The sequence below is a fragment of the Aedes aegypti genome, chromosome 1 (assembly GCF_002204515.2).
Source record: "Aedes aegypti strain LVP_AGWG chromosome 1, AaegL5.0 Primary Assembly, whole genome shotgun sequence".
NCBI classification, from domain to species: Eukaryota; Metazoa; Arthropoda; class Insecta; order Diptera; family Culicidae; genus Aedes; species Aedes aegypti.
This window is the reverse complement of record NC_035107.1, coordinates 222,014,588-222,029,940: the sequence shown is the minus strand read 5'-3', so window position 1 is coordinate 222,029,940 and position 15,353 is coordinate 222,014,588. Positions and strand designations below refer to the sequence as shown.

General features: G+C 38.8%; 1 long non-coding RNA gene across 1 annotated transcript; it reads right to left on the bottom strand.

The window, feature by feature from the left end:
- Window positions 1-5,642: 5,642 nt before the first annotated feature.
- Window positions 5,643-10,105, bottom strand: LOC110681560. Its single transcript, XR_002503263.1, has 3 exons — window positions 9,781-10,105; window positions 8,957-9,699; window positions 5,643-5,762 (listed from the first exon to the last, which is right to left on the bottom strand). It is a non-coding gene; the product is annotated as an uncharacterized LOC110681560 (long non-coding RNA).
- Between the last annotated feature and the right edge of the window lie 5,248 nt (window positions 10,106-15,353).

The following is a 15,353-nucleotide window of genomic DNA, read 5'->3' as shown; positions in this document are numbered from 1 at the left end:
ACTTGCTTAGCAAGAAGTACCTCGCTGCTAGAAGCCTGCTGAGCTGTTAATCCAGAATCTGGTTTGTGAAATCGCTCAAGATTTCAAGATTGAGCTACGTTTCCAGATTTCAACTAAATCCCTGTGTACGCTACTCTGTTGCTGTTGTGTACCCATGAAATATTAAGCTTGTTTGTCGAATAAACAGAGAACTTATTCACATCTTCTTATTCTTCTTCTTCTTGGCATTAACGTCCTCACTGGGACAGAGCCTGCTTCTCAGCTTAGTTTTCTTATGACACTTCCACAGTTATTAACTGAGAGCTTTCTTTGCCAAAGTTTCCATTTTTGCATTCGTATATCGTGTGGCAGGTACGATTATACTCTATGCCCAGGGAAGTCAAGAAAATTTCCATTACGAAAAGATCCTGGACCGACCGGGAATCGAACCCAGACACCTTCAGCATGGCTTTGCTTTGTAGCCGCGGACTCTAACCACTCGGCTAAGGAAGGCCCCAACTTATTCGCATGCATTTGCAACTTTTTCGATTTTCCATACAAAATGACCAACTTTGGTAAGTTAGATCTTAGATCCATATTCATGGAAATATTTTCGAATGAAACTTTCACAGAACATCAGATTTAACTTGAATTTTAACATATATTTTTGATAATTTTTCCAATCACAAGTTTATAAGTAATAACGGTTTGACTAAACTGTAATTTTCGACGAAAAATTCCAAACTTTTTATCTTAAATTCTGATAGCCTTACACAAAAACTGTCTTCAGCAAACTTATTCATCTCGTCAAAATCTACAACTTTTCTGAAGATACCATGAAGCTATTCCTTCAATATGTTTAGTTATGTCAATCATAAAAAATCGTCAAAAAATTCACTTTAGTCAAACCGTTACTGCTTTTCAACGTGTGATTGGAAAAATCACTCAAAAACATATGTTAAAATTTAAGTTGTGTCTGATATTCTGTTAAAATTTCATTGAAATCAGTCCATAAATAACTGAGATATAGTTTATCAAAGTTGGTCATTTTGCATGAAAAATCAAAAGAGTTGCAGTTTTTATTTCTCAGCGAAGAATCACACCATCAACGAAAATAGCGCGAAAGCAATAACCAATCGCGTGCGAGTAGCGAACGGAGTGACGAAACAACCAAGCGAGAGCCCCACCACTCGCCATCGGTGAACGGAGCTCGAGCAAATAAAACCACTGGTTGTTCTGCTCCCAGCTCATTCACAAATCTAACGGCATAACGAACGGATCAAGCAGCGGAGCAGCAAAGAAGAGCGCGTGAAAGCCACAGCAGTGTGCGAGTAGCGAACGGAACCAGAGAGCGAAAGCAACAACTGAAAATCATTCAGTGAACGGATTAGTAGTCAGCGCCAACCGGCGACCTGTTGGAAAGTAACGCCAGCAAAATATACACCATCTGCCTCTCCTTACCATTCATATTCTTGTACTTGATGAATTCAATGAAATGGTTTGGTTTGGCGATGGAGCAAAGAGTTATTAAGGATGATTTTACTTAACAAAGAGTTGTTGATAAATATTCCAATCAAAAAGAGTTGTTTTGAAAAAGTTCACTTTTATCAGAAATTTCTGCTTTACCAAAGAGTTGTTAATGAAATTCCTGCAGCAAAGGGTCGAGTTTCTCCCCACGAATATTTCCAGCCAGGACCAGTCATGGAGGACAATCCATCCCGAGCATCACGGCCCCCGCTTCCAAAATTCTCGAGTACGGAAATTGGAAAATTAATACATAATGCTCATCTTGTATATCCCTTGCCAAGACATCAATTTCATATAGCCTATTTCTCAGATTAACGCAATAGACTAACATGTAGAAAAATTTCAGATCAATAGTTGCTTATTACAATTCATCCCCTTGATGCTACAACTAGATAACTTGAAATTTGAAATTTTTGACTTCAATATGTCAAAACATTTTTCTTAATTAGATCTGCAAAATATCCACAGGTCTTAAGCGTGTGATTCAAAATACACAAGTTAAAGATTATTTTTAAATCATAATCACTGCGATTAACCATCACCTTGTTAAACGGTCATACTTTCAAAGTTGCACATCTCAAAATTTTGATTTTCGAGTTATCTAGTTGTAGCATTAAGGGGACGAATTGGTCAGGAAACAGTTTATTGAACAGTATTTAAAATCTGTCGCAATTTTAATACATTTTCCAATTTAATACTCGAGAATTTAGGAAGTGTTCCCCCATTATATGATAAATCAACGATGCTGTTAGAAATACCATACAATGCTGAGTAGCATGATGTTATTACGGTCCGACGGCGCTGCAGTGGTAAATTCTCAAATTCATGTAATTATGTGGGGTAAATTATGTGAACCAAATTGTAGTATACTGCGATATTTAGATCATTATAGATAAATCAGTAAATATCATCCAATTAACCCTTTTATGAACGTATGTTGGCCCTGAAAAGGGCCGATTGAGCTTGGATGCTGTGACCACGAGTTTACCACGAGGCGAAATCTAGAAGCGCGGATCGGTCAACCTAGAAATCTTGAGCGATTTCACAGACCAGATGCTGGATTGGCAGCTTGAAGAATAACAGCTCAGCAGATTTCTAGCAGCGAGGTACTTCTCGCTGAGCAAGTTCGGAGGAGCTCTTACCAGCTCGAAAGCGGAATTAGAATGAAACTGAATCCGACGAAGGAAGCATGTTTTATAACCTCAGAATAGCAGATGATGCTCCTCCCTTTTGTGCTCTTCGCTTTCTGATCGACCAATCTGGGAAATGGGTATGTGCCAATAATGTGTTGGGCTTAGAATTACTTGAAAATTGCGGAGAATGCTAATGCGTGAGAAATTGGTCGAACATGAATTGCTGGAAGGGTTGAGATTAACTAAATATTCAATACGAGATATTGATAATCAATAGTTTTCTTTATTATGCCGGTAAATTTCTGATCCATGGGTGCCAAAATTATTACAATTGTTCAATGAGAATGTCTTTTCAAAAGCATTGTTAATATGTCGCAATTTTGTTACATGTGATAATTTTGCTAATCAAAGTGTTCCCACAATATATGAAACATCAAAGACGCTGTTGGAAATGCCACTCTATTTTACAATTGTTGTGGAATGTTGAGCACTCACCCCGATGGCACTGCGATTACAGTCTCAAAATGTTGAGTCATAAATTATTCATGACAAATGAAATTTTGTATGAAACTGTGAAATTGATTTAGGAATATAAGAAGTCATATATAAAGTCGGAAATATTTCTCTTTTAACTCTTTTCCACAAATTTGATGGCTCTGAAAAGAACCGATGGCTTTGTTAGCTTCGATGTTGTTACGGATAAATAACACTGCTCGGACCAGCAAAACTCAGGGGGCTTCTGGTATTTGCTCCTAACGGGATTGCTTCTTGACCACCAATGATGATTTCATCACGAGTCGAAATTTTGAAGCGCGGGTCAAATTTGCGGCGGCGATGACGATGGCTAGGTGAACGCAAACAAGCGGTGAACCACAAAGCGAGAATGACTTGCCCTACCGTGTTCACAGTTCGACCGCAATTTTTCCTGTGGACTGCTTCCTCTTCTTCTTGGCGGCGGCAGCGGTGATGACTTTGGCTTCGGACGGCATCTTCTCTCGCTCGCTCGACAGTCTGATTTGAGCGAAGCAAGACAGGTAGCAAGGAGGTCCTTCGCTATCGATGTCTGTGCCTGAGAAGCACGCCCGGTCAGAGCAAGACGATCTGTTGCCTGCTGAGATGCGATCCAAGCGGAGAATGGAAAGCAAATGATGTCAAATTTTCGCTAGCCACCCCTATTTATAAATTTGCTTGAAATCAACGTTCTCTTTTAAAACAGTTATTAAACTATTTGGACAGGAATGTGGGATTCAGTAAGTAAACGACATGTACGACTATGACAAAAGCCAGGATCAGCAATTGGTATATGTCGGTTTGTCGCGGGTTACTTCACTGCAAGGACTATTTTTGACAAACTCTACCAATTCTTCCCAGTTCCATCACGCCAAAGGCAGCAATTCCAAGGGTTGACTTGAGGAATGAGCTGCAGCGCTTAGGCAATCATCGATTAGTGACGCTTTGAGACGTGAAATACTGGATCATAGTGCCCTAGCCTGCATATGGATGAGTATCAATGTACAGAGCCTAAATGCTCAAGCAATGGATATTGCTACAGACCAAAGCACTGGACCTATTCAATCGATTATCACGATCGAAGCACCCGAGCTATCAAACATCTAATCTACTGGAGGAGTTTGGCGAACTACAGCTGGAGCCAGAAACCGATCACCCAACCAAGCAACACAAAGAAGCAACGACCAAACAAACAAATTCAATCATCTGGCATTATTCCTGGAACACCAAACACTGGTTCTCGAAACCACCGAACAACAAATGGTTCTTTTCAGGACTACCAAAATGAGTCCAAAAAGAGTTAACTTCTGAAAACTTCATCCGATCAATAACAACACAAAACTAGTACACTTACAAATTCATACACATGACAAATCAAATTATTAATCATCGTAGTTCTACGTCAACCCCGCGGTAATGTAATAGACATTACCCACCCCAATTTTTTTATTTAGCTGATATGGGGTAACATTGATCATCCATGTAAACAACGTACGGTTATATTGAACATGTCGTTACTTACTTAAATCATGGCCCCTGAAGCCGAATATGAAAACCAAAATGTTACAAGTCATTTACTTTTTTAGTTATTTCAAAAATAAAAACACCTCGAACAGCGAAATACGCCTAAAGGTAGGCAATTTCCTAAGGAAAATCTACAGTCCTAACAGTAATTCGTTAATGTTGCCTAATTGAATATTCTTTTGAATGTTTTGACAACGGAATCGTTTTTGGCGATGTCATTTTCAGTAAGAATCACATTTACCTTGCTCATATAGCTTGCGCAACTTATGTGAGACATGAATCTTCGGTAGTGTCATCCTTAGCGATTAAAATCGTTGCTTCAAAAAGTTGTTAAATTTACACATGAAGTAAATGCAATTTGCGTAAACATCTTTATTTTCATTAGCTCATGAATATAAGAAGGAGAAGCGCAATTCATGCTTTGGAAATATTTCATCATTAAATGATGATACGAACGTTTTACGAGATGGGTCATTCCGATCAATGTTACCCCGCTGATCAATGATACCCCGGATTACGGTAATGCATTTGTATACACATTTACGTCTAATTCTAAAATATACAAAAGACTGGATAGGTTTATATGAACTAAATAGACGCCCAATATAAACATAATCTTCGTAACATAAACTGTTAATCTTTCAATATTAATCACTAAATAAATCATGACCTTAATAGCGTCCAGCTTCGTTACCTATCCATGAATCTTCTCCAAGAGCGTCGAAGTAGAATATAAAAAACCTGTTAGTCAATCTAACATGCAAAATGAATGGACTTTGAAAATTGAAAACGGAATAATCATTTTTAAAATATAGATTGGCTTTCATGTTGGATACTGTTCTCGTTGTTTGTCTTGAACTTCGCTGCATCATGTAATAACATTTATAGTGGTAAGCTCCATCGAAGTTAATACGCCAATCGCGTATCATCCTCGATTTTACTATAGTAAAATCGAGGATGATACGCGATTGGCGTCGTAACTTCGATGGAGCTTACCACCATTAGAGTATTTTTTCATAACGTTCAACTGAATGGATTTCAACATCCACCTTTCGATTGTCATTGTAGTCAGTGATACCGGTATCGTACCTGCAACGGGAAACAAAAAAAAATCATTAATTGAGTTGATGATCGGTAGCTCTAAATATTGGCGTATTTGCCCCAAAACTCACGCGGCCTCCCTCTGAGGGAACTACGAGTCACACTTTTTACTTCCTGTTTAAAGATTTATTGCTTCGCGTTGAAAATGGGATAACGAACATGCGGAGTTCGTATTTTGACCAACTTCGCCGCGTTGCAATTCGATTCTCAATAGTGTGCATAAACGGCGGAGGGCATAAATGCGCACTATAGCGCAGTGAAATTGGACAAAAAACGAACTTAGCACGTCGGTTAAACCATTTTTCGACGCGAAGCAGTATATGATTCTTATGGGAGAATAGCGGTGTTTTCTGGTGCTCGTCGAATTAAAGGAAGGGAAGGGAAGATTATTAACATAATCTGACAATAGGGGATTTTTTTTTATTACCGTACGGGTTTGGGCCGAAGGGTCTCAGATTTTCATGAAACTTTTTCCACAGGCAGGGCTCATGGATATATGAATAAAAAAAATTGAGAAAAATTCAGGGTCGCCTATTTTTCCGGAAAACTCAGGTGGAAATTTTTTGTTTTCCCTTGACACTACTTACTTTGAAAAATCATAACTCAAGAACGAAGCATCGTAGAAACAAAGTTTTTATATGAAAATTTAAGCAAATTTTCTCAAAAATCAAAAAAAATATGAACTGGAAAAAGTTTTCCACAAAATTTTCCACTGTTGGGAAAATTCGTAAAGAAAAGCCGGTAAAACTATGCCCGAACTCGTGGAAAATTTTCAAAAAAATATTTTCGAGAAGGTAATTTTATAAGCTTTAATCACTGAAATTTTTGGAATGCACTTTTTTTTCGTTTTTGAGTTATGGCCAATTTTGTGAAAAATGTCCAGATGTGCCATATAAGACTTTTCTTTGAAAAATCATAACTCAAGAATGAAACATTGTAGAAACAAAGTTTTTATATGAAAATTTAAGCAAATTTTCTCAGAAATCCAAAAAAAATATGAACTGGAAAAAGTTTTCCACAAAATTTTCCACCGTTGGGGAAATTCATTGAGAAAAGCCGGAAAATCTATGCCCGAACTCGCGGAAATTTTTTAATAAAATATTTTTAAAAAAGAAACTTTATAAAATTCAATTCTGGTAACTTTTAGGATGTACTTTTCTTTAGTTCCTGATCTATGGTCAATTTTGTAAAAAATGCAAAGATTTGTCATACATGCCTTTTCGTTTGAAAATCATGACTCAAGACTCATCATGACTTGTCAAACCGGGTTCAAATTATCTCAAAAATATGAAATTTTTGAAATGGAATCAGTTTCCCAGGACATTTTTCACTGTTTATGAAAACAAATAATGAAAACCCAATTAACTATTCCAGCTTTCAAACAAAGTATATTTGAAAAGAGCGATCAATAAGATCCAATCCTACAATATTTTTCAATACGCTCATTTTTCGTTCCTAAAACATGATCAAATATTGCTAGGATGAGCTGTTTGAACCATATATTTACAAATTTATAAGTTCATAAACAACATTTCTTAAGAACGAAACTACATAGAAACAAAATTATCTTCAATCAGAATGTAGGCAATTTTTTCCTGTTAGGTAACTACAAAATTGACAGTTTAATAAATGGGTAGACAATATGACAAATAGGTATTCACCAATTCAAGTTTAAAGCGTTGAAATGGCTTGAGAATCATAAGTTTACCAAAAACTAACAAAGAACAGTGAGAAAGTGCAAGTGTTGTCTATCAGCTGTATATTCCTCGTTATTAGTTTTTGGAAAGTGAAAAAAGTTTTCCCGAAGCTGTTGAAATGGACAAAGTTCAATATTACGAATACAATTCTTTATGCTGTAACCCCTTCGGACTGGACGGCCACAAATCAGTAAAGACAAATCTACGATCGATCAGCCAAGGCCTCATCAGTAAGCTTCATTCGAATGGAGTTCGGTGGATTACGGAAAAGATGAAAATTTGCGTGAAGTGCTCCATTACCGGTTCGACAAGTCATGATGAGTCTTGAGTCATGATTTTTAAACGAAAAGGCATGTATGGCAAATCTTTGCATTTTTTACAAAATTGACCATAACTCAGGAACAAAAAAAAGTACATCCTAAAAGTTACTAGAATTGAAGTTTATAAAGTTTCCTTCTCAAAAATATTTTAATAAAAATTTTCCGCGAGTTCGGGCATAGATTTTCCAGCTTTTCTTTATGAATTTCCCTAACGGTGGAAAATTTTGTAGAAAACTTTTTCCAGTTCATATTTTTTTTTGGATTTCTGAGAAAATTTGCTTAAATTTTCATATAAAAACTTTGTTTCTACAATGTTTCGTTCTTGAGTTATGATTTTTCAAAGAAAAGTCTTATATGGCACATCTGGACATTTTTCACAAAATTGGCCATAACTCAAAAACGAAAAAAAATGCATTCCAAAAATTTCAGTGGTTAAAGCTTATAAAATTACCCTCTCGAAAATATTTTTTTGAAAATTTTCCACGAGTTCGGGAATAGTTTTTCCGGCTTTTCTTTACGAATTTTCCCAACGGTGGAAAATTTTGTGGAAAACTTTTTCTAGTTCTTATTTTTTTTGGATTTTTGAGAAAATTTGCTTAAATTTTCATATAAAAACTTTGTTTCTACAATGTTTTGTTCTTGAGTTATGATTTTTCAAAGAAAAGTCTTATATGGCACATCTGGACATTTTTCACAAAATTGGCCATAACTCAAAAACGAAAAAAAAGTGCATTCCAAAAATTTCAGTGATTAAAGCTTATAAAATTACCTTCTCGAAAATATTTTTTTGAAAATTTTCCACGAGTTCGGGCATAGTTTTTCCGGCTTTTCTTTACGAATTTTCCCAACGGTGGAAAATTTTGTGGAAAACTTTTTCTAGTTCTTATTTTTTTTGGATTTTTGAGAAAATTTGCTTAAATTTTCATATAAAAACTTTGTTTCTACGATGCTTCGTTCTTGAGTTATGATTTTTCAAAGTAAGTAGTGTCAAGGGAAAACAAAAAATTTCCACCTGAGTTTTCCGGAAAAATAGGCGACCCTGAATTTTTCTCAATTTTTTTTTATTCATATATCCATGAGCCCTGCCTGTGGAAAAAGTTTCATGAAAATCTGAGACCCTTCGGCCCAATTTGTACGATAATAAAAAAAAATCCCCAATACTCACCGTTGAATATTTTATTGCCCACGCGTGGAATCGTCAAACAACCTGGTTACGACCAAAATAACCCATTGACATCGGTGTTTTCATCCTTTATCGTATATTTCTGCTCCGTTTTTTCCTGGCTGGAGATATTTGAACATAACTGGGTATTCCACTGGATGCTTTGTGCTCCGTACACTCGACAGCTCTGGGTGCGATCCAATGTGATGGATTTTTTGTGACGTCACTATTTGCGCTGCATAAGAACAGCGGGAGAATGAAAGAGAGAACTAGTGGCACGCATCAATGATCTGCGCCACCTTAGTAAAATCCATCACATTGGGTGCGATCGTCTTCGTTGGTCTATATCTCAGATATGGTTTGCCAGATCCTTCATAAGAGGCACCTACCGGAGGCCACTGTTTCGCAGTCGTTGCTACCATTACTTGAACGGCAAATATGATGCACTGGAGTTGGCTCCTTCGTTGGTCGTCAACTTTTCCTTGGGTCCATCCACACGAGTCCCAGCCAATCCACGCGATTGGTTGAGAAGCTGGGTACTTTTTTCGGGAAACAGATGTTATTTGGGAACAACACATTTTTCTACAGTAGCGATGGGTGAGCGAACAAGGCCACATTTCTATTTGATGCCAATCGGCACCTCTCTGTCGATCGGATAAGAAAACAACAGCTGTCAGCAGAACACTTTCTCCACTTTGCTGAAACTGAGAAGTAGCGGTATAATGGAATGCTTTTTGCTCGAGTTGCTGAAAAAAAGAAAATCGGCAATGTACCTACGTTCTTATTTACTTTTTATTTACTGCACTGAAAAGACAAAAAATACTCACTTATAAAAACTTCTTAGGTGTCTATCACAGTTTTAATGCTCCAAAATTATATGAAACGATGGTGGCTGACTTCGAAAAAAATTAATTTGACAGAACACAACGAAAAATTTGCAACGGCAATTCGATGACTAACACCAAGGCATGCAACTGTTCAACAAACTGTTTAATATATGTAGCATATGGTAAAATGCACATGTGTTTGTGTGTAGCACAAAAATCATTCCACATAAGGTGGCGTAACAATTCTACTATTTATCACGAGTTTTAGGCCCCATATTGTTCGATAATTTATGTACAATTTGACGTATTGTCACAGTTTCAAATAGCTTACTGAAACCGTTATTAATAGTTTAAAGCTTTAGATTTTATATTGTTGAACTTAAAAGAAACCGTATGTTATACATTAACCACAACAGATAAAAGAAGTTTACTGTTTGGAGAATAAGACGAACTGTTTTTTTCTATGCGGGTTGTGAAATGCATTCCGATATAATTTCTGATAACCTCAAGTGGTCTTCTACGAAATTGCAAAAAATGTTGTACGTAACTCGTTGCAGAACTCGATTTTTACAGCACTCGTCGTAATTATCCTACTCGGCAAGCCTCGTAGGATAAACTTACGACTCGTGCTGTAAAAATCATTATTCTGCAACTTGTTCCGTAAACTACTATTTACTATGGTTCTCTAACTCGATATCGAGATGCGGAATATCGAGTAAGAGAGAGTTAGCTCGATATTGTACAGACATTATCTAAATAGGGTAAGTGATCCATTAGTTGTGGGTGTTCCTATAGTGGCGGTAGTGCCTCTTATACGGATTTCATTGAATTTGTCACAGAACCGACACTGCCAATCGACGTATTGGTTTGTTGATACACGAAGTAGTTGGAACATCATTAGAATTGCTTCAAAATAGATGAAATACCACCAAAACTGCTGGAACTTTCTTCAGGTGTACCAATAGTTGCGGTACGTTAGGGGCCTTCCTTAGCCGAGTGGTTGGAGTCCGCTGCTACAAAGCAAATCCATGCTGAATGTGTCTGGGTTCAATTCCCGGTGGGTCCAGGATCTTTTCGTAATGGAAATTTCCTTAACTTCCCTGGGCATAAAGTATCATCGTACCTGCCACACGATATACGAATGCGAAAATGGCAAAGAAAGCTCTCGGTTAATAACTGTGGAAGTGCTCATAAGAACACTAAGCGGAGAAGCCGGCTCTGTCCCAGTGAGGACGTTAATGCCAAGGAAAAAGGCTCTTTTGGTAACTAAATTTCTATTGGTCGGTTCGTTCAAGACCTAAAACCTCAATTTTAATCCATTGAGGAACTAAATTCCTAACCGTGTCGTGAGTGCAACCGCCGATCTCTCATACCAGTGCCGAAATAGTGGAGTCATCATCAAAGTGAGAAATTGAGCGGAACGAAGGCGTCCAGATCCGGCTTGAGGTGGCCCAGACACGAAGTTACCGACATCAGAACACCCATAGGTCGGATAAGCCCGTAAAACGTGGTAATCAGGTGAAATTAAATCAGCGCATCCTGTAATATCCTGTCAATTCCCATCCAAAATTAATAAATTTATTGTTTAAAATTTGAATTTCAAAGTTACAGTGTTTAAGCTTAATTATTTAATACCAGTGCAATGGATTACCTGCTTTGCTCTTGTTCACAGTTGTTCAGCAGAAGTTTTCTCGTTTGATTTTGTATGGGGAAAGGCATCTTACTTCAAATTTCTCGTAAATGAAAGCATTAATCGAAAAAATATTTTGTAGGCGTGATAGTGATTATCATTACGTACAACCGGAAGCAAATATTTTTTCGAAAAAATTTCCCTATTTTGAAAAATCAATCGTTAGATACATTTCGCCATACACATATTTTTCGCGTTACCTTTTAGCGATTTTTCGTGCATAGACACTAGCGCATGTGCGTTACTGTGCGGTGAGTAGCGAATCAGGCCTTGCATGTAACCCATTCTCTTTCTCTATCTTTCGTTGTGATTGCTTGTTTTTCTCGCGCAGTTCTTCGCCCCTGAACAATTCTCCCGGAGGGCTAAAGTGTTAATAGTCATTAAAATTTTCCTGTAAATATTTTTCTAGTGTAGCAAGTGTTAATTTGTTAGTTTTCTAGTTTCTCCCTTTCTTCTTATTATTATTCTTGAATTTAAATAAATTACCAAATAGTAAATTGAATTATTGATTAACTGAATAAGAACTGAGTGAATTAGTAACAATGCAAATCTGAAAGAAAGTTGATTAATTCGGTATATACAGTAGAGCGATTCAAAATTTTCAAATGTCTTACCATCCTTATCATGAAAATAGAGTTCTGTGAAATATGCAGCTTTTTAGGTGGTGATTTAAAAGTGGACAAATTAGGTTTGTATGGAAATGGATTACCTGCTTTTCTCTTGTCCACAGTTGATCAGCAGAAGTTTTCTCGTTTTATTTTGTATGGGGAAAGGCATCTAACTGTAAATATCTCGTAAATGAAAGCTTTAATCGAAAAAATATTTGGTAGGCGTGATAGCCATCATCATCACGCACAACCAGTACCAAATATTTTTCCGAAAATAGTTCCCAATTTTTAAAAAATAATTCGTTAGATGCATTTCGCCATACAAATAATTTTCGCGTTACCTTTTAGCGATTTTTCGTGCATAGATACTAGCGCAAGTGCGTTACTATGTGGCGAGTAGCGAATCAGGGCATGCATGTAACCCATTGCTAAGGAGAAATTTTGACAAATGTCCCAAGCATGTTAGTACTTGAATTTTAAGTACAAACTTTTCATCCCATAGGGAAAACTCATTCTTCAAACCTCAATGAGGGATGTTGCTTAAGAAAAAATTTCCTTTTGAGCTAATTTCATTTGGCAATGATGATTACCTGCTTTGTTCTTGTCCATAAAGATCACGTACAACCGGTACCAAATACTTTTTCGAAGAGAGTTCCCAATTTTGAGAAATATTTCGTCAAATGCTTTTCGCCATACAAATATTTTTTGCGTTACCTTTTAGCGATTTCTCGTACATAGACACTAGCGCATGTGCGTTACTATGAGATGAGTAGCGAATCAGGTCATGCAGGTAACCCATTTTGTAGATATTTAAGGGGCTACAATCCTTAACACCGCTAGCGCATGACGGCTCACCATAGTAGCATGTCCGAAAGAACTCGAAACTATTGAGAACCAGAGCTACAGGTCCAAAGGCCTGATAAAGGTGGATGGTTGTGATCAGGGTTGGGAAAAAATCTGAAATTCACTCTACAGTAGCCAAGCAAAGTCAATCACAGTCAGCGAAGCCAGTGAAACTGACGCCCATCACTGCTGTAGGCAAAATGCCTTGAAAATAGCAAAACACCCGTTGCTAAGGGCAACCCAAAACTACTGTAGAAAAATGTTCTATTTCCCGCTACATTTTCCGCATTTAGAGCCTTCTATGACACTCATGATTTAGAACATTTGTGCACCCAACATAGGCTACTTGATGAGATTCACGTTTTTGAACTACTGTACTGGGAGAGCCACGTGATTTTCGCGAAAATTCAAGCCTACTACTATTACCATTCCCAGCACTGTTGTGATGGCTATGACCGTGGTCATCATGTAAAAAACAAGCGGACGATGCTGTATCGTGTCAGCATCGAGGAGGCAGCCCCTCTAGCACGATGTAGGTAGCGCAACTCTGGTTAGGTGGCCTATCGAAGACTCTTCACCAACCAAGAAAGGCAAAAGTAGAGCAAACGGATTGATTTTACGGCAACAGACCTGGCAACAAATAAAGGACAACGATTGAAAAGTTGGATCTTGGAACGTGAGAACTTTGAATGAACCCGCGCGTGTTGGGCTCCTGGCTCGTGAACTGCGGAATGTCGGCGTGAACGTGGCAGCTATCCAGGAAATACGCTGCCTGAGAACCGGAGAACGTGAATTCCGAGCGGTGGACCCCATCGCCAACACTTCATTCAAATTCCACATCTACTACAGCGGTGGCGACAGAGCAGAACGTGGAGTTGGCTTCATAGTGATTGGGAAGCAGATGAAGCGAATTATTCGGTGGAAACCGGTAAGCGACCGAATCTGTGTGTTGAGAATGAAGGGCAAGTTCTTCAACTACAGCCTGATCAGCATATATGCGCCAACGAACGATAAGCCCGATGACATGAAAGATGAGTTCTTTGAGGCCTACGGAGAGTGCCTAAAACAAGACGTCAAGTTAGTCATCTGTGACGCAAATGCGCAGATCGGGAAAGAAGATTTCTTTCGACCCGTCATTGGAACGGAAAGCCTTCATTCCGTTACTAATGATAATGGCCTACGACTAGTAACCTTCGCTGCTGCTAGAGGGATGGCAATCAGCAGTACCTACTTTGCATGGAAGAATATCCGCAAACACACCTGGCGACATCCGAGTGGCGATGCCTGCTCCCAAATAGACAACGTGCTGGTTGATGGGCGACATTTCTCAGATGTCATGGATTTCAGGACCTTCCGAGGCCCTAATATCGATACGGATCATTATCTCTCTCATTATCATTATCTAAAATTCGGACACGGTTGTCCAGCGTCACGAGTACCAGAACAGACAGAACGCTGCGCTTCAATATACAACGCTTGTCGACTGATGGGGTAGCTGCACAGTACCACCAGCAACTCGACGAGCAGTTGGGAAGAATCGACGTTGCTGGAGACGTCGACAGCCTGTGGGACCTTATCCACGAAGCTGTGACAACAACGGCGCGGGAAGTGATTGGCACTGGTCAACGACGAAGATGAAACGACTGGTTCGATGAAGAGTGCCAGAGAGTGACAGACATGAAGAATGTCGCCAGAAGCCGTATGCTTGTGGCCAGTACCTGACAAAACAAAGAGCGGTTCAGGGCAGCGAGAGCCGAAGAAAAGCGAATGCACCGCAGAAAGAAAAGGCAGCACGAAGAAAGTGTGGTAGCTGACGCTCAAGAAAGCATGAACCGGAATGATATGCGGAGATTTTATGAAACGGTCAATGGTGCGCGGCACAATACCGTACCAGTGCCCGCCACCCAGGCATTACCCTGCTGAATTCGGCGTACAAAATTCTGTCGCGCATTCTGTTTAACAGACTAGGACCGCTCGAGGAGTCCTTCGTCGGCGAATACCAAGCTGGTTTTCGTGAGGGCCGTTCGACAACGGACCAGATGTTTAGCTTGCGAATGATCCTAGACAAATTCCGGGAGTATAACTTGCAGACTCACCATATTGATTTCAAGGCGGCGTACGACTCAGTGAAAAGAAATGAGCTTTGGCAGATAATGTCTGAAAATGGTTTTCCGGCGAAACTAATTAGGCTGATACGTGCTGCGCTAGATGGTTCGAAATTAAGTGTTCAGATCGTAGACGAGGTGTCAAACTCGTTCGTGACCTTGGATGGATTGAAGCAGGGAGACGCACTTTTGAATAAACTGTTCAACATTACACTCGAGGGTGCTATTAGGACGAGATTTCCCGCGAAGTGAAAAGACGTGTTGCAGCTGTGAATAGGGCCTTTTACGGACTACGTAACCAGCTTAGGTCCGGCAGCTTGCAAACGG